The following is a 27,090-nucleotide window of genomic DNA, read 5'->3' as shown; positions in this document are numbered from 1 at the left end:
ATATGGAAATATGTTTTACATAATTGAACACATATTATCAATCTCATACTGCATATCTTCTTAAGGCAAGGGACAAGAGCAGGAGGGAAGAAGAGAATTTAGAACTCAAAATTAAAAAGACAAAGAATGCTAATTTTTTTACATGTGATCAAAAAATATTTAATGAAATAAATAAAATATATATTTTGAGAGAGATCATCTGCAAGGAAGAAGGGAACAAGTTATTAAATAACATCAAGAAATTTTATAATAGTGATTTGTAGTATTGATATTTCTGTATATTAAAATATAATTTTCATGTAGTATTGATATTTCTGTATATTAAAATATAATTTTCCTTTTTGAAGATAAATTCATCTTATTAGTTTTAAAAGTTATAAACCTGATGAATATAGAGAATCATGATAAGAAATATGAATTTATGCAAAATAAAGTAAGTAAAATCAAGAAAAATATAAATGAACAGATTGATATATAGATAGGTATAAGTAGACATAAATATCTATCTACATATAGGTAAACACACAATGATAATTGAACACACACAGGATAAGTGAAAAGAACAAAAACAAAACAATTTAAATTGGATGCTGTAGAATTATAATGATCAAATTTGGTTCCAATGAAGGGATATAAGAAGACACTTAAGTTTTGGGACACAATATTTATGTTAGATTTATTAGGTATATTGACAGGTTTTGACAATTTTTTTTCTTCTTTGAATATTTTAAAAAGTATTTGTTCTAAAGAATAGCTGTCTTGAAATAGGAGGCATACTAAGGAAAATGCAAGTGATGAAAAAAACAAAAGATACCAAAAAAATCCCTTTGAAAAAAGAGTTGGGAAAGGTCAGCCCCCTTAGGCAACCTTTACAGAAATTATATGTGTATATGTATGTATATTTGTATGTTTGTGTGTGTGGTACATTTTATATATACATATACACACATATCCATACACATAAAATGCGTATGTGTCTATACATAAAATATGTATATATATATATATATATATATATATATATATATATATATATATAAACATACATTTGTCTATATATTTGACTTTCTGAGAAAAATACTTTGAACTGAAGCTAAAACAAATAGGATTTCATATTGACATTTCATAGAGCTTTGTTCCAACTGCCTGATAAATATCTATCTTTTTTTAAGAGTTCAAATTTATTATTTTATAAGAACAAAGAAACTTTAACAACTTTCTTTTAAAAAGGGGCTATGTAATTCACTGTTTTTATGTCTTATTATACTTTATTATATGATCAAATATTGTAGGTGCATAGTGTTAACTTAATCACTTTAAACACTATATTATTTGAAAACAAATCACAGAAAAAAGTCCATTGAGCATGAAAGTTAGCAATACAGTACATGCTTCCTATCATGAAAAAAATGAAGGCTCATCCAATTAATAATTAAAATATTTCATCCTATATTTTAGTAATAACTATACAAAAGGCAGTAGATATGTGAAAGTTGTATCTTGTGTTAATCCCCCATGACTAACAATCTTAAAAATATAGTAAATTTTATGGGTAGTCAGTAAAGTGACCATTAGCAAGAAGTGAAATTACAAAAAGAAACCTGGAAATTATGTACAAATAGTCCTAAAGATCAAGGGAGCATACATTGAAATTTGTATGATATACTGAAGAAAATTCACATCCTAATGATGAGTCAAATGATGTGTCTATCTAGGCTTTGTTTGTCAAAGTTATTCAAAATAGATGACCACATTTATACATAAGTGCAATAGACATTTTCCTATATAATATGATATAAGGTGCTATATCATAATCAAAAATATACACCCTAATGGCTTGCCATAATAGTTAAAACTTTTGAATTATATTACTTTTTAAAAGGTAACACATTAGCCAGGACTGGAAAAGTGAACTCCTGAGAGACTCATAGGACAAATATATTTGATAGGATATAGAACCACAGAATATTAGAACTGAAAGGGAACTAATGTAATTTCCAATCCAACACCATTCAGCCAGTATATATCCTTGATGCATCTTCTCTGCACCAAGCATTGTGTTATTTTAAAATTTGAGAGTTGGAACATCTGGACCTCAGTAGGCACACAGTCTAATCTATACTTGAAAGTAATCCGAACTACAATTTATGTAGTAAAGTTTCATTATATAATCTGATAGAGGAAAAGAATATACAATCTTGTTTTTGTGGAAGGTAGATTGACAGCTCAGTGAATAACTTGACCAGGTTTTTCCTATTTCCTAAAAAGCATGTATTAAAGGTATGTTGGAAGTGACATTCCATAGTTGCTAATGAGAGTTGTATTGCTACTGCCAGAATTCAGTTATAACTGCCCATTTTAATTTGTGCCTATTTTCTAAAAACAGAACAAAGGAAATCTCATCTTTCCTATAGTTCTACAGAAGCATCTAGCTATGGGTTCAAGGGAGCAAGCAGAGCCTGTTGTTGTTGTTGTTGTTGGGTTTTTCCCCCCTCCCAAATACAACAGCCCAGTGACCCTAGTGTTGTAATTGAGATGTAAAACTTTGAATAAAATGTTGTAATAGCATGCATATATTATACTTAATAAGCAGTTAACTGTCCATAACATATTACTGAAAAATAAAGAATTTCTAAGAATAGGCTAACAGCTTTCTTACACTCCAGATGTTCTTCAGAGAATACTACTAAATTAATGAACTGAGTGGAGGGCATTGATTAAAACCTGTTCCTTAGTCAGTCTTTATATGCTCAGCTGGCTTAAGATGTTATGATTGAATTTTTAATATTCCAATCACAGCTTTGTAGTATTCTTTTTCAAGCTTGAAAATACTTGGTACTATAAAATATCAGAATTGCATCAATTCTAGCAATATGAAATCGGGCTTCCAGAGCTATCTGTAGGCACTGGAGGGAACATTCTCCAAAATTCTGTTATTTTGAAAGGTAAATCACAGTGAATAAAAAAGCTATTTCATGAGGGAGGTTAAAATATTATTTTAACAAAAAGAATTACTTCAATGTATAAAGAAGGGATAGGATCCAAAGAGGTAAGAAATAATTATTTTTCTTTTCTTTTCTTTTATTTATTCATTTATTTTTTGTAAGGAATAATTCTAACCTCTGTCAGGAATTTTTGGGGGTGGAAACAGGATAAAGGGGAAATAACTATTAAACACTTGGAGCTAAGTTATCAAATATAAGACATTTTCCCAAGGTGAAATGAGCTAGACATATAAAGAGAAAATGGCTGTTTTGTGCTCCAAGCATTTACATTATAAATTCTTAAATGCAATCAGATGAGAATTTATCCAGGAAAGGTCAAAGGAGAAAAAAATAATAATAATTATGGTTGATAATCTCCATTGAGGGATGATGAAGCAACTATATAAACTATAGAGATCTATTCTAAATTCTAAAAATATACTTATGTAGGACAATGTATTTAGAGATGGAATGGGCCTTAAACAACATAGAATAGGAATATAATCTCTTCATTTTGCAGATGAACAAACTGAGCCAAAAAGGAATTAAATTACTTGCTATGGTGTAATAATTGATAAATATCTAAGATATGATCTAAGATCAGATTTTCCTAACCCCAAGCCTATTCTTTATCTACAGAACCATCTTACAGCTATTTTCATCACTGCTATCAAAAGAATACAAGGGGATATTGGAAGTAAAGGGCAGGATTGGGAGAGTGAGCAATTAGTTAAGAATTTTGTACTTGAATATAAAATGCATTTATTTAGATTATAGTTTAATATGTAGACATAGCAAACATAGTGAGGAATGGCATATACTCAATAAGAACAAGTAAAAATGTATGTCTGAAGTTTTATAAACATAATCAAAAGGGTTTTACAGTAAAAAGGAATGGAAATTGGAAAATTCATTATTAATATGAATTAATAAAACATTTATTAAGCGCTTACCATTTTCAAAGCATTGTGCTAAGCATTGGGGGTACAAACAAAGAAGTAAGACAGTTCATGAAAGCAAAGAGTTCACATTCATTTTAATGGAGATATCACTTAATGATATGACTTCAGCTTGAAATAAGATAGAAACAAGATTTACTATGATCATTCCCATATCAAAACAGATGGTAATTTCTTGTCTTAAATGATAATTCCACTGGTAATATGACATCATTTTATGTTATTTAAGAATTTTGGGGGTAAGAATTTTATTTTCTGTTTCAATAGATGTTCACGTGTAGCACCTGTAGGAAATGTTGCCAGGCTATGTCTCCAGAGGTAATGTCTCCTATGATGCTGGCTGTGAAAACTGGGATAGAAGAGTTGTACTTTGCGTGAAAGATCCTAGTTTATCTTCATCAAGATCTGAAAGAAGACGGTGGTCTTTTGTTTTGGTTTGTTTGGTTTTTTTTTTTGACCTGAGGTCTATGGACCTCCAAGATATCAATTGATAGTGTTTGGAGGGTACATGAATTTAAAAATTAAAAAAAATGCATCTTCATTTTCATTACACTCTAGCTGAAATTTATATATACATTCAACTTTATTAAAAATTGTAGCGAGCTGTCGTCTCTAGAAGCTGCCGGATCACTCTCTGGGAAGAGATCTGCTGTGTCTTCTACTCAAATCTCTCCGACAGATTCTTCTTCCTGTAACGAACCGTTGTCTCCAGGCAGTTGCTGTTAACTCTTGTCCAGAGAAGTGACTTCCCTTCCTGCAGAGAGCCCCATCAAGCCTGATGCAATGCAGAGTAGTCTTCTATCTCTGGGTGTCCTCTCTTTTATTCTCCCAGAGAATGGGCATGGGATAATGCAAGGGCTTCTGGGAAGAACCACTTCAGCCAATGAGCTTGCTCCTTCTATCAAGTCAACCTGAGTTCTCACCTTGTCACTATCCAGACAACCTGAGTTCTCACCTAGTAATCCTAACAAAAAATATATATTCTATGGACTCTATAGGCTTCTATATTGCTATATTGATACACAATTGATATAATTGCTATATTGATACATAATGCAAAAATAAATTAAGGATTTCTGAGTATAATAATAACAGACTTACCAATTTTTTATGGGAGACAAATAATAAAAGAAATCAGAAATTAAATTTATAGTCACAGTACAAATTACAAATTAGCGGTAAAAAACAAAATAAAACAGAGTCAAACAAACAAAAACCTAGTGATCCTAATTCAAAAAATTAAATCTCACATTTTGGATATTATGGAGAACTATAATTAAACTAGAGCTATAAAAGGTTTTATGTTCTTTAAAAAAAAATAAATAAATAAAGTACATGTGAATGGTAAGTAGAGTCACAATGGGTGTAGGTGTGAGAAAATCCTGGAACCAAAGAAGAGAAGTATGAGAGAGGGCATTTAGACATCAAAAACAAAAAGGAAAGCAGTACTGTTCTCAGACAGTTAAAATAGAAATAAGAGCTAGATGATGGGACTGGGAAATATCACAATATTGGAATGGAACTTTGACAAAAATACGGATAAAGTAATGAAATTATGTGAATATTGGCAAGACTTTTCTTTATCTCTTTTTTTTAATTTTTATTTTATTTTATAATTATAACTTTTTTTGACAGTACATATGCATGGGTAATTTGTTACAACATTATCCCTTGCACTTACTTCTATTCAGATTTTTTCCCTTCCTTCCCCAACCCCCTCCCCCAGATGGCAAGCAGTCTTATATATGTTAAATATATTACAGTATATTCTAGATACAATATATGTGTGTAGAACCGAATTTTTTGTTGCACAGGAAGAATTGGATTCAGAAGGTAAAAATAACAGTTTACACTCAATTCCCCTTGTTCCTTTTCTGAATGAAGCTGATTCTGTCCATCATTAATCAATTGGAATTGGATTAGCTCTTCTCTATGTTGAAGAAATCCACTTCCATCAGCATACATCCTCCTACAGTATCATTGTTAAAGTGTATAATGATCTTCTGGTTCTGCTCCTTTCACTCAGCATCAGTTGATGTAAGTCTCTCCAAGCCTCTCTGTATTTCTCCTGTTGGTCATTTCTTATAGAACAATAATATTCCATAACATTCATATACCATAGTTTGCCCAACCATTCTCCAATTGATGAACATCCATTCATCTTCCAGCTTCTAGCCACTATGAAAAGGGCTGCCACAAACATTTTGGCACATACAGGTCCCTTTCCGCTCTTTAGTAGTTCCTTGGGGTATAAGCCCAGTAGTAGTATGGCTGGGTCAAAGGGTATGCACGTTTTGATAACTTTTTGGGCATAATTCCAGATTGCTCTCCAGAATGGCTGGATTCTTTCACAACTCCACCAGCAATGTATCAGTGTCCCAGTTTTCCCACAGCCCCTCCAACATTCATCGTTATTTGTTCCTGTCATCTTAGCCAATCTGACAGGTGTGTAATGATATCTCAGAGTTGTCTTAATTTGCATTTCTCTGATCAATAGTGATTTGGAACACTTTCATATGAGTGGAAATAGTTTTAATTTCATCATCTGAAAATTGTCTGTTCATATCCTTTGACCATTTATCAATTGGAGAATGGCTTGATTTCTTATAAATTAAAGTCAATTCTCTGTATATTTTGGAGATGAGGCCTTTATCAGAACCTTTAACTGTAAAAATGTTTTCCCAATTTGTTACTTCCCTTCTAATCTTGTTTGCATTAGTTTTGTTTGTGCAGAAACTTTTTAATTTGGTGTAATCAAAATGTTCTATTTTGTGATCAATAATGGTCTCTAGTTCTCCCTTGGACACAAACACCTTCCTCCTCCACAAGTCTGAGAGGTAAACCATCCCATGTTCCTCCAATTTATTTATGATTTCGTTCTTTATGCCTAAATCTTGGACCCATTTTGATCTAATCTTAGTATGTGGTGTTAAATGTGGGTTCATGCCTAGTTTCTGCCATACTAATTTCCAGTTTTCCCATCAGTTTTTGTCAAATAATGAATTCTTATCCCAAAATTTGGGATCTTTGGGTTTGTCAAAGATTAGATTGCTATTTTTATTCACTATCTTGCCCTGTGAGACTTTTCTTTATCTCAAAGTGAGAGCAGATAATAAAGTCTTCATGCCACATAAAGATCAATTCAAAAACTGCAGGTGGTTAGTTTTGAGAAGAGAAAGAAAGAGGGCCATAATAATAGCATTCACATTTCAAGTATGAATAAAATCTATGAAAGAAGGCAGTGGAGTTTTAATGGAGTCTGAAATAGAAGCATCAAGTAGTTGCCTATCTGAAGAGGTTCCATGTGGAAGAAATGTAGAATTCTTCTATTAAGTACCTGAAAGAAGTAGATACAAAAAGTTAAGTTAAAAAAAAGAAAAAAGAAAAAAGAAAATTTGTGCTTTATGCAACAACAACTTTCATAACATTAAGAGCTATTTAAAAGCAGAATTAGGCTGTTACAGCTCATAGTAACTTTACCTTCATGAGAGTTCTTCAGACAAAGTTGAATGACCATTTAACAGGAAGGAATTATTGTTTTGGAACTCTGAAATACATTTCAATGATGAGATCAGTGATTCTGAAGAGGCTTGACCTGAACTTGAATTTGAAGTAAAATAATAATTTCTGTAGGTAAAGCAAAAATAATTGGCAGTTTTATATATGGGGGGAAATATATGTAGGTGTAATAAGGCAGGAAAGAATTAGCTAGCATTAAGGAATGCTAAGTACTCTGGTTTGATTGGAATGTAAGGTGCATGAAAAGGAGTGGTGTGAATTAAAACTGAAAATGTTTAGTCCAGAAAAGAGAAGTTGTATCAGAAGCATGATAGATATTTTTAAATATTTGAAAGACTTATTATAAAGAAAAGGGGTATATTTATTCTGCTTGACAATATTTAAAATAATGATGCAGATTAAAAAGAGACAAATTTGATTGGGTGGAGGGGAGGAGAGAGATAATGCCCTAACAGTTTGAAATGAATCAAAATGGAATGTGTGTCTCAAGAAAAAAAATGAGCTCCTCCTTATAAACTCCATAGTGAGAATTCTTGGTCAGGGATAAATAGGACTAGTTGATCTCTGGGTTTCTTAACAAATTTGAAACTGTGATTCTTTTGGTAAAGAAAAAAAGTAGACTGGAGCAAGAATGATTTTGAAGACCATTTAGAAATTTTTAATTTGGAAGATTACTTTAACACAAATGTTAATGATATATTTTATAGTAAAGATACTTAAGGTAGAAACATTAGTAGATTATAACATCAGTGTGCATTAGAGATATTGATGAATATTACAAATAGGTAGAGTGATGACAATATGAGAAATATTATAGATAATAAAGTTAAAAGCATAGATTTAAGATTAGAAGGGACCTTAATCCCCTAGTGTCATTTTACAGATTTTCTTTGTAAACAAGTAACAAAAGACAAAGTTATTAGGGCATAAACAGTAGAAAGTGGCAAGACTTTGGTTTCAAACTTAAATTATTTGCCTATAGATGCAAAGATCTTTTTACTTCATAACTCTTTTCCTCATAATCAGAGAAGAAAAAGATGGTAAATATTATGGAAAGAATTCAACAATACTGCATTTTTTATTGGCTGTCAGATTGGGAAGAGAGCAAAAGGAAGTGTGATTACTAGGTTGAATGACTAAGAAGAGCATGATTCTATAGATATATAGTTTATTTAGGAGTAGAGATAGAGTTTTCATTTTGTTGTTAGGCAAAAGGGGTAGTATATATTCAGGTTTAGATGAAGTTTTTTAATCTGGTATAAAACATTTCAGTGGAAATCATAGTTAAAATTATCCAGCAATTTTAAATTAGAAATATGATATTAAATACCATAACCAACACTTCATATCATTTCAACTATATCAAAAATTTTGTTGTTGAATCTTTTTTCAGTCATATTCAACTCTTCATGATCCTGACTAGGATTGATTTTTTTTTCTTTTTTTGCAAAGATACTGAAGTAAATTTCCTGTTTCCTTCTCCAGCTCATTTCATAGATGAAGAAACTGAGGCAAATAGGATTAAAAGTGACTTCCCTAGCATTACCCAGCTAGTAAGTTTTGTAGTCAGATGACTCTTCCTCACTCCAGGCCCAGCATTCTATTTATTGAGCCACCAAAATGCCCTACATTAGACACACTCATTTACTAAATCTCACACTGTTCCATTTCCCCAAGTATAAACTGTAATAAAACTCTGTATAATCTGAAACTTCCATACTCCTATTTCTTTATTTTTTCCATACTCCTATTTCTTTATTTCCTTATTTTTTTTTTCTTAAACCTCTTTCTTTCCATCATGGTGACCTCAATATTTTCTCTGGCCATTACCAGTTCTCTGACTTCTTTTTCCTACTTTTCTAACCTCAGTCTCCAAATGATCCACTTCAGCTTTACACTGAATCCCTTGCTTCTTTTTTCCTCACTACTTTAGAAAAGGAAAAAAAAAGTTTTTCTTTTAATATAAGCTACACTATAAAGCTACCATCCTGTATCTCTCCACTCATCACTGATATTCTTTGAAAAAGTTTTTGTTTTTTTTAATATTTGCAGTTTCTACTTTCTCTTACTTACTCCTCAACCCTTTGTAGTTTCAGAATGAGTTCACAGTGACTTCAGTGAGCAGAGATGCCTGAACAAGGCTTCTTGCCTGTGAGCAAGCTGCTGAATACTGGATTGGCTCTCATCCCATAAGGCTATCATGTTATACCATGAATATAAAAGATATTGCATTTGGATTAATAATTTCAAATTCTACTTCATACACTATCTAGACATGTAATACTATGTGTAAGGGAGGAAATGTTTATATAGTTGTGTAACCCTATGTTTTAGGAAGTAAGTGTTTGAGAGTAGACATGAGAATGAAAAATTGCAATTTATGAACTAGAAAATTGTGATCCCAGATGATTTGTGCAAGTAAATCATAATTACTTATTACTAATGACTTTTTTGTATTATTGCCAGAAGGAACTTGGGAAGCAGTATTAATAAATAGAAAGTCTTAGAAAACAAGCTAAAAACTTCAGAGAGTTTCATCACTACAATCCATAGATGGCAAATGATTCAAAACAAGATTTTGAAAATATATAGCTGACTAAGAAGATGATATCTGAGAAGGATTGAATTTAGTTTTCTCAGCTATGGTTTAAAATTTATGACAGGATCCTGATCAGGTGTAAAATATATCCCTCAAATATCACAAAGAAACTATTGGCTCAGAGTCTTGTAGATTTAATTTAGAGGATTTTAAACTGAAGATAGGATGGAGACAATATTGACTATGCATATCCTTCAAGATTGATACCATTGAAAGATGATGAAATATAGAAAAAAGTAGTAATGTAGATATTCAGAAATTCATAAGAGACAAAATCCAGAATGAGAATAGAGGAAATAAAACATTCCTTCAAATGTCAGTATCCAGAGTGTGGTAACAATGCATGTAAACTAGGGTTCCTAAAGTAAGGGTCACCCAGCTAGTAAGTGTTTAGGGCTTGATTTGAACTCAGGAAGATGACCCTCCCTGGCTCCAGGCTGGCACTTTATTCACTGTGAAATCTAGCTGGGACAAATATTGGGAAATTCTAATCTAGATCTTATCTTTGCCAATGAGGAATAACTAATTTTTTGCAGCATAAATGATAGAAAACATAGGAGTAAGTGACCACACTTAGAATTTGTGATAAAAGAGAAGAAAACTTGAGGTAATCTGCCATTTGGTCTATGTTACATGAAGAGAATAGATTTAAAAAATTTAAGGTATAGATAGTATTAATATTATTTAGGGAAGTCATTTCAAGAGGGATGAGAGGTGCTAATAAATGAAACTCTGAAAATTCAAAGAGAGACAATTTTCATAAAGAATAAAGAGGTTGATTAATTTAGGAGACTTGTATGGAAATGTGAGAATGTTCACAACTTAAATTTCATAAAGACAACTCAGGAAATAATTTAGGGAAAATAATTCATAATTAACAAAGATATGTTCAAAAGATGAAAAAGGTCAATTAACAGAGAATGAATATAAACAAATGAGGTGGTCTTACAAGAATAATTTTAGAAGTACTGAAGTTCAGAATGAGATAAAGTTGATTAAAAAAAAAAAAAGTTAAGGATAATAATAGGGAATTCTTTCAACTAAGAGTAAAGAACTTCTTAGGAGAGGCATACTTCCTGTCAGGAGGGATCCAAAGACTATGAATCAAAGTTAAAAAGCCAAACTGAAATCAGAGAATATATAAATGTTCTAAACAACTGGTTATATCAACTGCTTCTTCTTCTCTTCTTTCCTTTTTCTTCCTCTTCCTCCTCCTTTTTCCTCCTCCTCCTCCTTTTCCTCCTCCTCTTCTTCCTCCTCCTCCTCCTTTGCAATTGGGATTAAGTGACTTCTTTTCGTTCTTCTTCTTCTTCTTCTTCTTCTTCTTCTTCTTCTTCTTCTTCTTCTTCTTCTTCTCCTCCTCCTTCCTCCTCCTCCTCCTCCTCCTCCTCCTCCTCCTCCTCCTCCTCCTCCTCCTCCTCCTCCTCCTCCTCCTCCTCCTCCTCCTCCTCCTCCTCCTCCTCCTCCTCCTCCTCCTCCTCCTCCTCCTCCTCCTCCTCCTCCTCCTCCTCCTCCTCCTCCTCCTCCTCCTCCTCCTCCTCCTCCTCCTCCTCCTCCTCCTTCTTCTTCTTCTTCTTCTTCTTCTTCTTCTTCTTCTTCTTCTTCTTCTTCTTCTTCTTCTTCTTCTTCTTCTTCTTCTTCTTCTTCTTCTTCTTCTTCTTCTTCTTCTTCTTCTTCTTCTTCTTCTTCTTCTTCTTCTTCTTCTTCTTCTCCTTCTTCTTCTTCTTCTTCTCCTTCTTCTTCTTCTTCTTCTCCTCCTCCTCCTTCTTCTCCTTCTTCTCCTTCTTCTCCTCCTCCTCCTCCTCCTCCTTCTGCTCCTTTGCAATTGGGATTAAGTGATTTTCCCAGAGTCACACAGCTAGTGATTATCTGAGGCTAAATTTGAATTCAGGTTTTTCTGACTCCAAGGCCAGTGTCCTACCCATTATATGACCTAGTTTTCCCTATATCAGTAGTACTTGATGCTTTTGGGTCATCAACAACTCTAGCGTACTAGCTAAGGCTTTAGAACCCTTCTTAGAATGTTTCTAAATACATAAATACATAGGATTACAATGAAAATAAATCATACTGAAATACAGTTATCACAATATGTTTTAAAAGAGAAAAAGTCATATTTCTCAGAATAACACTGAAAATCAATTCTAAATTGTATAGATTAAGACAGACATTTTTATTTTGTCACTTCTGACAAAAAAACTTTATATTCAAATATGATAATGGATAGGGGCTAGATTCTAAACCCCTAGAAGGGAGAAACTGTATCTTATGAGTTCTATGTGTCCCCCAAATTCCAGTAGTGCCATATAAAAAGCAATTTGTTGAAATAATAAAAAAAAAGATTATTCACTTGTAGTGGGGCAAGAATCTGTGTGTGTTTCAAGAATAAATCAATGGGCAGTGTTCACTAGTTCCTTGGCAATGCTGTGAAATCTTTTTCATTTCAATCTACAGTAAAAAGTGGGAGTAGTGAGCCATTCTGGTACATATTCTATGTCTTCAAATGGCAGCCCAGCTTATTTTCTGGGCACAGCTGGACATAATTCTGAATTCACTAAGGAATGAAAAGGAAGAATTTTAGAAAAAACAAAATGGCCCCTCCAAATAAAAGGGAGTCCTTTGATAATGCCCAATCAGATACAAATTAAAGACTCAATCCATAGATGATTTAGGCTTCTTAATAAACTTTCAAATAGAAGAACATATGTTAACTGTCTTGAAAATTCATTTATTAGCTAAACTTACCAAGTCATCTATCACAAGGAATCTATCATGAGCTAAAGAACATTCAGAATAATGGATTTAACCTTTTCAAAATGGGTTGTTTTATTTTATTTTTTTGGAAACAAAAAATAACCAGTTTATAAAAGGAAAAGTAATTCTTCCAAAGAAGATACGATTTCCAAAATGTCTCTAGAGAAGATAGGAATAGCAACCTTTAATTATGATTGCGATTTATACTGAAATTCTGGTACACCAGCTTAATCAAAAACAGATGTGCTTTCTCCATAATGGGAAATGATGACAATAGTGCATTAGTAACAAACAAAATCGGAAATGTAATATTTAACTAATATTCATTTTGCTCAGTTGCAGACCTTTTTGTGGTTAGATATCCTTTTGTCTAAACTGGGCTTGATTGCTATAATAGTTTCCTAAATGAGTTTCCTTTAAAGTCAAGCCAAATGCAATGATAATTGCAAAATATGGCTACTCATTTATTCCATGAATCCATTTGTTCTACCTAAACTGTGAAGTTTGACCAGTGCTCAAAATATAAAATACATTTCCTGTATGGTCAATTTATTAGTAACCCTTGCTTTCTTGGCATTTCCCAATTGGATTTTCCAATCTATGTGAATATCAAAGCACTTTCCATTCTTTTTTTCCCATAATTAGAATAGCTCATATTTATATGTCACTGAACATAGGACTTTGTTTGCATTCCCTCATTTGCCTTTCACAGTATTCCTATGATACATGTTACTCTTTTGAAGATGAAAAAAATCGAAACTTGGAGAGGTAAGTGACCTATTGTTACAGATAGAATGTATTGGTAATGGGATTTAAATTTAGGTCTTACTGTTCTATGCCATCCTATTGCTCTATTCCTAATTAGCAATTTAGATAAATTCCCATTACTTCATTAGGCCTCTAAATAGAAATCTTTTGGGAAGTCTCAATCTTAAAGAAATCTTAATAGTAAAAACAGGAGTGAAGCTCCAGATCCAGTCACTATTTGTACTTCTCTCTATAAGCTCTCTCCATTGTTAAAATTTTAAAATGTCCCAAAATAGTGGGCTTATAGGCCACCTGGGAAATATTTGAAGGCCTTGTGGAGTAAATGTAAATTTCTGTGCTGTTCCTTTTCATTTCCTATCATCGTTATAGTCATTATCTTAAGAAGTTGAGGATTTGAAGTTCAAATTACTCAATTTTGCTTCACATGAGTCACACTGGCCAAATACCTTAGCAAGGGAATATAAAATATACTTATCGCACATTCATATACCAAGAATAATATCATGAGATACCCCTTTTCTTATGGATAAACATCTACATGATGGCCTGGATTTTCCTTTTTTCATTCAAATGTTTTGGTATCTTATGAAATATTCCCAGAGAATAATTTTCTTTGCATACATAAATGGGTAGAATTGGAATAAATAAACTGTCCTGACAGTATAATTGGAAATACCCGAATAACATATTAATAAGGTGACATAATTTTATAATTGAGTGACGTGAGGAAGATTGAATTTTTAATTGATCCTGGAATATTAATGTATTAAATTTATTTTTCACAAATGCAGTATTAGAATACAGCAGTATTCAAAAGCTGTGATGATGATTAAAAAATAGAAGCCTCACAAATTATTTTAATGTCTAATTGGATTTCAGTCAAAAAGAAAATATTCATCCTCTTTAAATATATGACTTTGTCTAAATGAAAAAAAAAATATACTATGCCATAGAATAATCATATTTTAATTTAACATTTCTAATCAGGGATCAAGTAATTAAAACATCTCAAAGGAAACTAATTTTCAATCATTTTAGCCTGAAATATAAGATATTCAAATGTGTATTTCAAATGTATACTTTTATTTACTTCACCTGTTATTTCATACATTGTTTGGCATGATGCTATGGCTTAACAAATATTTTGTTTAAAATACCACATTTTTTGGTGAGAATATGCAATCTTCTTCAAGAGAACACATGCACCTTTTATAAATATGGTCAAAAATATTTTTGCTGCATTAAAATGTAGTGATATTACATTGAAAACTGACTGACGAAGAAAACTTTTATTTATGACATCAAAAATAATGTGATCTGGTTCTTAAGTGGCTTAAGTTTTACTCTTCAATTCTTGTGTTATTTTTAAATACCCTGTGTCAAAAAATAAAACCCTCATTGTAGGAAATACATTTTTCTTTAATTTTTAAAAACAAATTTCTCTAATATCATGGAAAAATGAGAAACACATCAGCACCCATCATCAGCATGCTTATTGTTATTATAATAATTATCTGATTGTGTCACTATAGATAGTGACAGGGCCCTGTTATTTCAATTATATTTTACTCCAATTGGGACATTTTCTTTGTCATTTCCTATTCATTGAAAACTACTATCCAATCTATGTGGATATCAAAGCACTTTCCATTCTTTTTCTCCCATAGTTAGAATAGCTCATATTTATATGTTGGAAAATCCTAAGAAATTTAATCAAATCAAATATATTTGCTCTAGAAAAATTATTGACCTCATAATTTTGTTTGAGAGCATTTCTCAAATGAAAAATAGATTAATCACTCTGCACTGACTAATCCTATGTTATAATAGATACTTAGGTTAACTACTTGTTATTTTGGATACATTGTTTATGGGTGTATAAAATATCCATGTACTTTATGTGTATTTTATATGTGCCTACTTAGTTACCAGTGGTCTTCTCCATGTCAATATAAGCTCCCTAAGGACGGGGACAATTTTTACCTTTCTTTATTACCACAAAATTTAGTTCAGTGCCTGGAAATTTATTGTGACATAATATATGAATTTCATCTTATGTTTATATATATCTATCTATACAATTTCCCCAATAAGTTACTAAATTATTTTTATTTTCCTTAGTATTTTATAACCTTAGTTGATTGGAAATGAATCTAATTTATGTTTTTAGTATTAATTAAAACTCATCATTCTATTTTCTTCTATTTGGCATCAGATAATTTTAATAATTATTACTATATGATATAAGTTACAGTCACATAAATCCTTCTTCCTATTAATGGTCTATTAATGACACCATATCATGCTTGTGTAAACTCAAATGCAGAGTAAACATGGTCTCATGGACATATAGAGTAGCTTAGTAAAGAAGCTGGATATAGAGTCAAGAGAGATATGGATTTAAATCCCTTCTCTTACACTACTGATGTTTCCCTGGGAAATTTATTAAATCTCTCTCAGCCTTTATAGGAATAATAACAACATCTATCTTATAAGGTTGACAAATCTATATAAAGATTTTTGCACATGTTAAAGCTTAATACAATTTTCAAGCTTTTCACCATTTATCCCCACAGTCAGTTACTAAACATTTTATACTCTTATTTTGATTAAGCAGATTGAAATTATAGGAAAATATTCAAAATATATGTACTTGCTATATGGTCTCCACATTTGATTTTATTTTTTTTTTGTTGTTTATTTTTTTATCAAGTCAGATGATTCATAAATTATTTTTCCTTTTTATTTGTTTTCCAGGTCAGTTATTTTTAATAGCAGCTATTATATTTTCTTCTGTGTTTTCAAGCTTTTATATTGTTCTAACATTTCTTGCTATCTCATGGAATCATTCAATTCTATTTGTTCTATTCTAATTTTTCAACAGTCCTTACTTAGATTAAATTTTTTACCCTCTGTTTTATGCTATTTATTCTTCATCTAATTCTTTCATCAGAATTCTAATGTATTATTTATTTTAAAAACATTCTTTCTTAACTTACCACAGGTTATGCTATAGACCTTGTGGCCAATACACTTTTTTTTTTCCCCTTAGGTTTTCCTCATAGTAATCTTATAGTTACCTTTCAAGAGGAAAAGATTGAATTTACCTTTTGATTTTCTCTTAACCCATAACATTTCTTCATATTGTTTGACATCCTATTCATTTTTTCTATTTATATGGCCAATCTCAGTTCATAATTTGTATTTTTGTTCCAGGGATAGTCTCTGTCTGATGAGGTGGTGAAGTCCTTCATTCCCTGATTTTTTTGATTCAAAGTCCTGGAGTCCTGGTAGGTTTTAATGTTCCTGGTCAGAGGTTTGTAGTGAACAGTTCTTAGTCTGGACTATTATATAAACTTTTGTTACTTCCTTGATATGTGTAGCTTAGGATCCTGGACTTGTTACTTAAGCTCATGAGAGTTTTTTTTTGTAATGGAAAACATCTTTCAATGCTTGTGGATTTTAGTTGTCATTTTTATGTATTTCTTGGTTAACTGATAAAGCTTTCTGATGTTTTTATTTGTGCCTTTTAAAAACATGTGGAGCATAGTTAGGAAATATATACAGTTTGAACTCACTATAGATGAATATATGTATAGATGGGAAAGCTGGTCCATTTTGTGATATTTTATTTTATCTGCAATAAATCTTTGTAACAGAAATTTGATCCTTTGTAGTCCTACAAAGAAATTATGTTGAGACAAAATGAGCAAGATTTTTTTGTTGCTTGTTTTTGAAATTTTCTTTCATTGAAATGAAAATTGTTAAATGATAAATAGAAGATCATTATATGCTAGTCTTCTAGTCTACATTCCTAGTTTTAGATCTGTGTGTATATGTCAGTAACAATAGCAACAACAATAAAAACAGCATTAAAATATTGACTTTTGTTTCTGGCTAGAACAAAATCTTGCTGTCTGCTTATAAATAAAAACAGCTATCATATGTACTTTACATTTTCTCTTCAATAAAAAATTGTCCACAATTATTTTCACCAATCCTCTTTTCTGGTACCCAAACATTTTGAGCACCTCTCACCTATTCTAATTCTACAATATTGTTCTTACAATATCATGCCATGAACAGGACACAGATATAATCTGTTCAAGAAAGTCTTCAATAATACTGCTGCCTCCCTTCTCCTATACACTATGGTTCTTTTAATATAGCTTTAGATTCCATTAACTTACACTTTCACTTAACTTTACTGCCTAAAGTAAACTTAGTCCTGGTTGAATGATTCTACAAATCAATAGTAGTACCCACTGTTGCTACAATATTATTCTAACTCTGTTATAAGGTGACCAGGAGACTACAAATAAAAAATAAACAACGGACTGTGTCCATAATGAATTGCTTTTGAACATAATAAACTTGTTAACCAAGCATGAAAACAATTTAAACTACTTTAGGCTCTGTGGCATAGAATTCCATTCAAATTTCTTTCTGTATGGAGCTGATAGAACACTGACAGATTTTTCATTAGTCAGTCACAAAAATTATTAAACTTTATATACCAAGCATAATGCTAAGTGTTGGAGAGAAACAACGAAGCAAAAGATAGTCCCTTCCCTCAAGGAGGTCACAATCTAATAGAAGAGAAAATAAGCAAAAAAAAAAAAAAAAAAAAAAAAAATTTATATATATATATATATATATGTAGGAAATAAATAAGATAAGGGAGGTGCTAGACTTAAGTAGAGATGGGAAAATTTTATTTTAAAAAGATGAGACTTTAGTTGGGATGAGACTTAAAGGAAATTGAGGAAGTCAGAAGGCACACATTTTTGGTATTCCAAGCATGAGGAATAGTAGAGAAAGCAGCCAGAGCTAGAGATGGAGTGTTTTGTTCATGGAACAGTGAGATTAGTGTCTCAGGATCAAAGACTACACAGGGAAATTAGGAAAGAGAAGATTATAAAGGTAGGAGAGGTCTAGATTATAACATCTCTCAATTCCAATCAAAGGTTTTCGTATTTTATCCTGGAGCCAACAGAGATACTTTGCAGTTTTAAAGTACAGGTGATGGAGAGCTGGATTGTGTAAGAGTTCAGAAGGGAGAATAAATTGAATGGATTTAGGAGATAGTAATGATGCAAGGATGACATTTAGTTTGTGAGCCTTTTGTGAAAGAAAGTTGTTGCCCTCTTACCTTATCAAACTCTTTTAAATGCAGAGGATCTGTTGCTTATTGTCAATCTTCCCAAATGACAGGTCTAGGGGTAGCCCTGAGGGTTTGAGGGGTATATTTTCTCATGCTATAGTTCACAAGCCTCAACACAAGTACTTTGCGCCCCAAGTTTGTTTGTTGATGTAAATTAGTCGGCTTAACATTGTTTTTATTATGGAATGGCCCTGTAATTATTTTTTTTAATTAATTTTTTAATGCTAAATCATCTTTTTCTCTCGATATAAATCCAACATGGTTATAATGAAAGTTTTTTGGAAATAATGTAATTCTTTTCTAATGTTTTATTTAGAATTTTAAAACATGTTTATAAATTATATGAGCATATATATGTATATACATATATATACATGTATGTGTGTTTGTATACATATATACATATATATATATATATACATTTTCCCTCTTTGCTTTATCTTTCCTGACTTCTGTATTATGACTATATTTACCTAATAAAAAGTTTGGTAGACTACTTTATTTTTTATTTTTTGAGAATAATTTGTTCAGTATAGAAATAAATTGTTCTTTAAAAGTTTAATATTTTACTCCTATAAATCCATATGAATTAGTGTAATGCTGGAGAAACTGAGGGCAACATAGAGATTAGAGACTTTTTAACATTTTATTTGAAAGGGATAGATTGTGCTGGGGGCATGCTGCCCCCAGGGCTGATGTCCAAAGCATCCAGAAGTTAATGTGTGCTTCCCATGAAGTATATACACAAGTGGCTCCAAGCTACCAGAGGGTAGACTGAGGCAGGGCAGAGTGAGAGAATTGAAAGTGGGAACAGACTATCAATTGGGTTCTGACAGGATGGAGGAGGCACTGGACATTCTGATAAGATGGGATTAAGAAGAACAATGACAGGATAGGGGGAGGCACCAGATATTTGAGCAGAACAATTAGGAACTGAGGCAGAACAATTCAGGGATACCAAGGCAAGACAATTAGGGAAACTGAGTCAGGGCAATAAAAGGGAACTGTGGCACAACATGCCACACTCTTTCTCTTCTGAATATTCAAATCATTGAATTACCTTCCTCTAGATACCTGTAAGGTCTTAGCACCATAATTTTGACCAACCCTATGTGAAGCAAATAAACAAAAATAAAACTAGAACAATGTAAGGACTTGTGGCAAGAACAATTCTCATCCTGATAATCCCAGAGTTAATCAGTAATACAAAGGTTCCCTGTTTCAAGCATGTCAAGTCCTCTGCAGTTCTGGAGCATCTCAGCCAGAGAATCCAGTTTGAAATGAACAGTTCACTGTGAGTTTGGTCTGTGGTTATTTGTGCACTTAGCCTCTGCTTATATAGCAGGGCTCAACACAGTCATACTGCCTATTCAGAGGAGCAACCCACTCCAGGTGAGAAGGGTGAGACTTGGAGTAGCTCCACCTGTCCCCTCACAGAGGAACAGACAGTGCTGTTACTAGGATACAGAAAGGATCCAGACTTCTGAGCAGAGCTATCAGAGTGTGCAGTTAGACCATCAAGGCAGGTAAACCCCAAATTTTTAGAGGCTTGATACCAAACTGAATTGTCCTTTGGAATACTGAAATACCAATTAAGGAATTAGGGTTACAGGCTGAAAAAATGGATGAGAGACTGCCATTCTCAAGACAGGTGTCTGTATCTTGGAGATTTCCTAAAAAATAGGCTCTGAAACTGAGTCTGCCAGGGCAATTCCAACAGAATAAGAGGTTTCAAAGTTAAAGTATAGTAAAAATGAAAAAAAAAAAAAGGACTGCTAGAAGGCTTTCAATTCAATCTGAACTAGTGATATAGGGAGTGGAGTAGAAATACCTAAGACAAAGTGAATAGGAACTAAAGGTTCCCATTCTTTCAAGTATTGAGAAAAATCCATTGGTTTCCCCAATTTCCTATCTCTTCCTTCCTTTTTTTCTCATGGAAAAGAATTATCAAATAACCATGCTGCATATAAATCCCAAGAGTGAATCAAATCCTATACATAACAGACTAGTACAGTAAAGTTTCCTAAAAATCCTCAAACATTACAATAATAGTTACACAATTTTAACAATTTCCATCCCAAATTTTAAAACACACAGTAATAGTAACCCAGTCAGGGTTTAATAGTCATTAATCAACCATTCCCAAATTCTCCCCATATCAGTCCCAAAGTACACTAGGAGCAAGGGCAATGGTCTCTCATTCAAAAACTGCTTTGTGTTGAAGACGGACAGAGACTCTCAGTCCAGGGAGAGGGATGGGTCTGGTGTAGCATGCTGACAATCAAAGCTGATCTTAGGTCCCAGATATAGCTGAAATTTGACCAAAATCTAGGGGGGGGGGAGGAAAGCAAATCTAACAAATAAAGGTTAGACCAGTCTAAGATAAAAAGACTGGTCTATAAGGACTGCTACAAGATGTGGGGAGGCCAAAATAGATTGACTATCAGATTCCTATGTGAAGCAATGCTTGTCTTACAGGACAGGCAAAAGGCTGTCTGTCAGTTATAGTCTCATTTAAAAAAAACAAAAAACAAACAAAAAAAGCAGTTAGGTTTCACAGACCACTGTTAATTGTCCTCTCATTAGTTAGAAACCTTGAAAAAAAAAACTTGAATATCATAGAAATAATATCCAGTAACAGATAAAATCTAACCATAGAAATCAGTTACAGGAGGAAAAAATTAGTCCCAATGGAGCTTTAAGACTCCTAAATAAATATTAACTACAAGCCCAAGAAATTTTGGGATGATCCTGGAATAATACCATTCTCAAAATTTAATGCCTATCAGCATTTTATTATTCTGAGAATCCAGATGCTAGTACAAACAGAATAGGTAAACAGATCAGATTATGTCCTAAGACATCCAGAATTACTTTCCTGTGGCTGAAATGAAGATGTTCACCATCAGGCATGCTTGCGTTTGAAAACAGCTCTCTTTCCCAGAGACTCTGGAAAAAATCCAGAGGGCCATCCTCTTCAGGCCAAGAACCCAGATCCTCAACCATCCCAAGGTCCAAGGCAGAGACATGTAGGTCTCTAATCTCTAATCCTATTCTCATATATTGATGGGAAGCCTCCAAAAAGGTAATGCCAGAAAAACTGAGGGACAATAGAAGTTAGAGAATTTTTAACATTTTATTTAAGGGAGAGATTGTGCTGGGGGCATGCTGCCCCAGGACTGATGTCCAAAGCATCTAGCAGCTAATGTGTGTTTCCCATGAAGTGTATACACACACACACACACACACACACACACACACACACACACATGGCTCCAAGCTATTAGAACATAGACTGAGGCAAGGGTGGAGTCAGAGCACTGAGAGGGGAACAGACAATCAATCCGGTTCTGACTGGGTGGGGGGGAGGCACTGGGCATTCTGATAAGATGGGATCAAGAAGAACAATGACAGGATTGGGGGAGGCACCAGACATTCTGATACATAGGGAAGGGTTGGTTTCCTGATGTCTAAGATAAAAGGTCTTTCTCCTTATCTAGATCATGATGATTAGGAGGGAGAGGTGGTGTTGCAGAACTGAGCAGAACAATTAGGAACTAAGGCAGAACAATTAGGGAAACTGAATCAGGACAATAAAAGGGAACTGTGGCACAACATTAGGACATTCTTCTCCCAGACTCTTCTTAACTTTGTATATTCTTCTACATCTAATTCTTCTTCTCTTTCTTATACTAGATTAAACTTAAGATCTGTATTCGTGGTTTTGTTTGAGTATTTTATATTTAAAAATTCATTTATTTCTATTGTGTTCTTATGTCTGTTGACATATAACTAAGAATATTAAAATTTGCTAATTTATTTAGTTATCAAATCAAGTTTCTCATTTTTTTTATTCTGTTAAATGTCAGTCTCATCTAGATAAAGATCTATTGAGAATCTTATGTATGACTGACAAAACAATAGGAAGGGGATTTAAAAGAGTAATTCATATTTTTTTCTTGTAAAAAATACATTCTAAAGAGGAACATGTTTTTTTCTTAAAAATAATAAAAGTGGACAAAGAATGTTGGTTTTTTCAGATTAGTTTAAAGAAAATAGTAAGGTATAAAATATGAGATCTTTTAAGGTAGATAATGTTTTTGTTTTTCTTTGTATCCTCCAAACTTAATCCAAGAACTGGAACATAATAATTAATTAATAAATGCCTCTCAACTTTTTTAGCTAGTTAAACTAATAACATCTAAGTCCATATTCATTAGACCCTGAGAATCCCTTAATATTGACTATTATTTCTTAAAAAGACCAAATTATAAAATTTTATAATTGTAATTATATGGCACAACACTATGACTATTTCTAAAGGCACCAAAGGAATAAAATAATTAGTTTGCATTATGTTATGTAATGGTTTTCTTTAAACAGCAAATATTAGAGAAAATAATAAACTAAATATTATAACATTTAATCAGTTTTAAAGACAATCAAATAGTCACTAAAGACATAAGCATGTTAACTACTTTTAAAATATTTTCACTAATCATTAGAATACATTGGAAGATGTCACATTTTATATCTTATAATTCTAAAGAATAAGAGAATACAATTTTCTTATTTATTTATATATATGAAAACTAAAGTTTTACATCATACAATAACTTGCCCAAAGTTTCAAAACATGAAACTAGGATCAAATCACAAAAATCCCAAGTTGGAAAAGACTAGATCAAATCCAAACCTGGAGTAGCTGGGGTGGCACAATGGATAAAGAACAACATCTGGAGTCAGGATGATTCATCTTTCTGAGTGTAAATCTGGCTTAAGTTCATTATTAAATAATTAACTCTGATGAAGTCATTTAACTCCATTTGTCTCAGTTTCATCATCTTTAAAATAATCTGGAGCAGGAAATGGCAAGACACTTTAGTATCTTTGCTAAGAAAGGCCCAAATAAGATCATGAAGAATCAGGGACACTTCAAAGTGACTGAATAAATCAACAAAAAACATAGAGAGCTTGTGAGGAGATATGGTCAAATAAGTCATCAGTGACACATTTTTGTAAATGATTGCAATATATTTTTTAAAGGTAGCTTGATTTTGTATGTTAAAAGTCTACATATTGCCTAAATAATACTTGTGACTTCATCCATAGTCTTGGTCTGCTGCTGCACCTGCCCCCAAAACTAAAAGTAAGTGAGGCAGGACTTAAGTCTTTTGTCTATCTCAACAAAAAATAGAAGTTTCTTTGTTAAAATGGATAACTGAAGAGTTGCAGCTTGTGAGATTCTAAAAAATAGTGCCGTTCCTGAGTTTAGAATAGTGCAGATACAAACTCAAAATGTATGTTATGCTCAAAATATTTGCTCTAATATATCAATCACTTTGGAACAAATTCACATTTTTGAAATACAATTTATAGCAAGTACTGATTGTACTTGTTGCATGATATTGGGCAAGTTATATAAGCTGTCTATGTTCCAGGCAATTCCCTATAATAGTAAATTGTGTAAAAGGTTCTTGTTTGCATTGGTAGAAGTTACTTCCTCATCTCTGATGCTTTGCCCACAGATGAAATCATAAAGACACTCATCAACATCATTATTTTTGCCTAGTGTTTTAAAAATTATATTGATATAATTACTGATATAATTTATATAATAAAATTTTGCAAGATATTTTACTGAGAATTAAATGCTACTATTATTCCCTTTTTTAGAGATGAGGAAAGAGATTAAGAGATTAAGTTACTTGCCCAGGCTAGGATGGCTAAATAAGATTCTGAAGATAGACTGAAACTGTATCCAGTGTACCATGTCACATAGTTTTTACAAAATGTAAAACAAAACCTTAATAACCTTGAGATATTTCAGTATACATCTGAAAGATAAATAATAGCTACAGAACAAACCTCATTCTCATAGATTTTCTTTGACATTTGTTTTTTCCATTAATTTATTGGATCTCAGGTTGTCTCAATTTTTTAGATTTTGCCTCCTGTTTGGAGATCTGTTTTCCATTAAAACTATCACATTGCTATTTTTAAAAATCCTCTTTTATATCCTTGTACTTCATCATCACAGAAAATATTTTAACCCTTATAATGGCTCTTTTACATTCATTTTCTCCTTTGATGAATATGATATGATGCTGATTTTCATGGTAGTATTTTGATTTTTTTTGTTTTCAAATCTATATTCATTATTGGGATCTGGGACACCATTAGGGTTAGGACATTAAAAATCTATGAAGTGTCTACTGTGTACCAAGTACAGCATTAAACTTTGGTGATACAAAAAGAGGCAAGACAATTCCTTTCTTCAAGGAATTTGCAATCTAGCCAGGGAGACAATACAAACAAATATATACAAAGCAAGTTATTTATAGGATATGTGGAAGATAATTAACAAAGAGAAGGCACTAGATTTAACAAGGGTTAAGAAATGCTTCTTGCAAAAGATGGGATTTAGGTGAAATTTACTGAAGAAGAATTGGATCTATTTGACTTACCTTGCATCAGATTAGAGAAATTAATGATGGAAAAAAAGAGCAAACAACATTTATAAATTAAAATTTGTGGAGGGATCTCAAAAAATGCTACAGAGCACAGGCTTAGACTAACTCAAGGACATTGGGTTATTTGAGGAGAGTTTGAAGGCATGCTTGAGGTAAATGGAGATGACAAAGTAATATATTCAAATAATCAGACAACTGACAGGTGTGGGAAGTAAAAGAAAAGTCAAGAATGAATATATAAATACTTTTAAGTAAATTCTAGGAGGCTAAAAATTATATTATAGACGGGAAGCAAAGAAGAGGGATGAATTTAACAATGGTATAATGGGATAGGAGACTGAAAGTTGGAATGAGGTATTTTTAAGGAAAAAATGAAAACCAATACAAATGATCATGGTTAACATTTGTATCAGTCTAAATGTTATCAACCAAAAAATGGTAGAAACTGAATTTTCATCTGAATCTGTGATTTTGTTACTGAAGAAACTCATTTTCTCCTAATATAGTCCACAACTACTCTACAATTTACATTTTTCTCCTTTTTTTCTTTTCCCTTTTTCAATTGCAGGTAAAGACAATTTTTAACATTTATTTTTAAAATAAAATTTTGAGCTCCAAATTGTTTCCCTCTCTTCCTTCTTTACCCCTTCCCTAAGGTGGTAAGAAATGTAATATATGTTATATATGTGCAATCATAGGTTTTCATATTAATTGTTACCTGGGCCACTGAGAGATTACATGATTTGTTTGTCACACAAACACTATGTGTTAGATATAGGATTTGAAGTCATCATTTTGACTCTGGGACTAGCTCTCTATCCACTCTATCAACCATTTCTCAGAAAATGAACATATAAGTATGCTGTGTGTGTTGCTCATGTAGCTTATATATGTACACACGTGTCTATCTAGATGTTATTGTCAGGGAGACAAGACTAGAAATCTCTAAAACCTCTTCTGCGTACTTTTTTTCCACAGGAGACTAAACTCAGGAGATTGAGGCCTCAAGTCTGATCACTCTGTTCTCCTGACAGGCTACCAGGTTAAATATCCAACTGCTTCTTAAATATTGGAATTCTCAGGGGCAACTAGGTGGTGTAGTGCCAGCCCTGAAGTCAGGAGAGACCTCAGTTCAAATCTGGCCTTAGACACTTAACACTTTCTAGCTGTGTGACCCTGGGCAAGTCACTTAACCCCAATTGCCTCAGGGACAAAAAATATTAGAAGTTTAGGGAAAAATGTTTTTAGTTTTCCAGTTTTTATTTCTCAATGGAGAAGGAATGGTCCAACTTTTATGCCCAAGATTTAGTCCTTCCTTTGTCTGAGACAATATCAAAAAGACACTAAGGGACAGCTAGGTGTCAGAGTAGATAGAATCCCAGCCCAGTCATAAGTAAAGTTCAAATATGACATAAGACTTACTGGCTGTCTGACCTTGGGTAAGTCACTTAATCTTACATTGCTTCAAAAACAACAGTAACAACAATAAAAAGTCATTTAAAGTTATGCAAATAGGAAACACAATATCTCAAATAAATGAACTCCCTCACTGGAAGTAACCTATCTCAGTTCATTGGAGAGAGACAGACCTCAGGAGAAACTTTCTCAAGTCTTTAGAGAAATTAGAGACATGATCACGGTTATAGTTATTTTATCTATTGTTATTTTTTTCCCCCAGAGTATTTCCTTCCATTCAAGGAGCTATCCCAGGAAAGAAAAAAATTGCAATCATGTATCTTTTTTTCTGAAAGCTGGAAGCCAGAAGACCAAGACCAACCTCTCCCAAGTTCTTATCAGTTTCACCTCTCATATAGGTACAGAGAATAAAATGATTAAGCTCTACCAATAAGAGTCTTATACAAATGGACTT

At 32.5% G+C, this 27,090-nt stretch overlaps 1 long non-coding RNA gene across 1 annotated transcript in view; it reads left to right on the top strand.

The window, feature by feature from the left end:
• LOC141560717 (uncharacterized) overlaps window positions 1-27,083 on the top strand; it is a 34,564-nt gene extending 7,481 nt beyond the window's left edge. Inside the window, exons 2-3 of the long non-coding RNA XR_012487794.1 lie at window positions 16,800-16,873; window positions 26,899-27,083. This is a non-coding gene — a long non-coding RNA (uncharacterized LOC141560717). The remainder of the gene's footprint in view (window positions 1-16,799; window positions 16,874-26,898) is intronic.
• Window positions 27,084-27,090: the final 7 nt, after the last annotated feature.

This window comes from Sminthopsis crassicaudata, chromosome 3 (genome assembly GCF_048593235.1).
Source record: "Sminthopsis crassicaudata isolate SCR6 chromosome 3, ASM4859323v1, whole genome shotgun sequence".
NCBI classification, from domain to species: Eukaryota; Metazoa; Chordata; class Mammalia; order Dasyuromorphia; family Dasyuridae; genus Sminthopsis; species Sminthopsis crassicaudata.
Note: the sequence above shows the minus strand (reverse complement) of the source record. Positions and strands in the feature narration are given on the sequence as shown.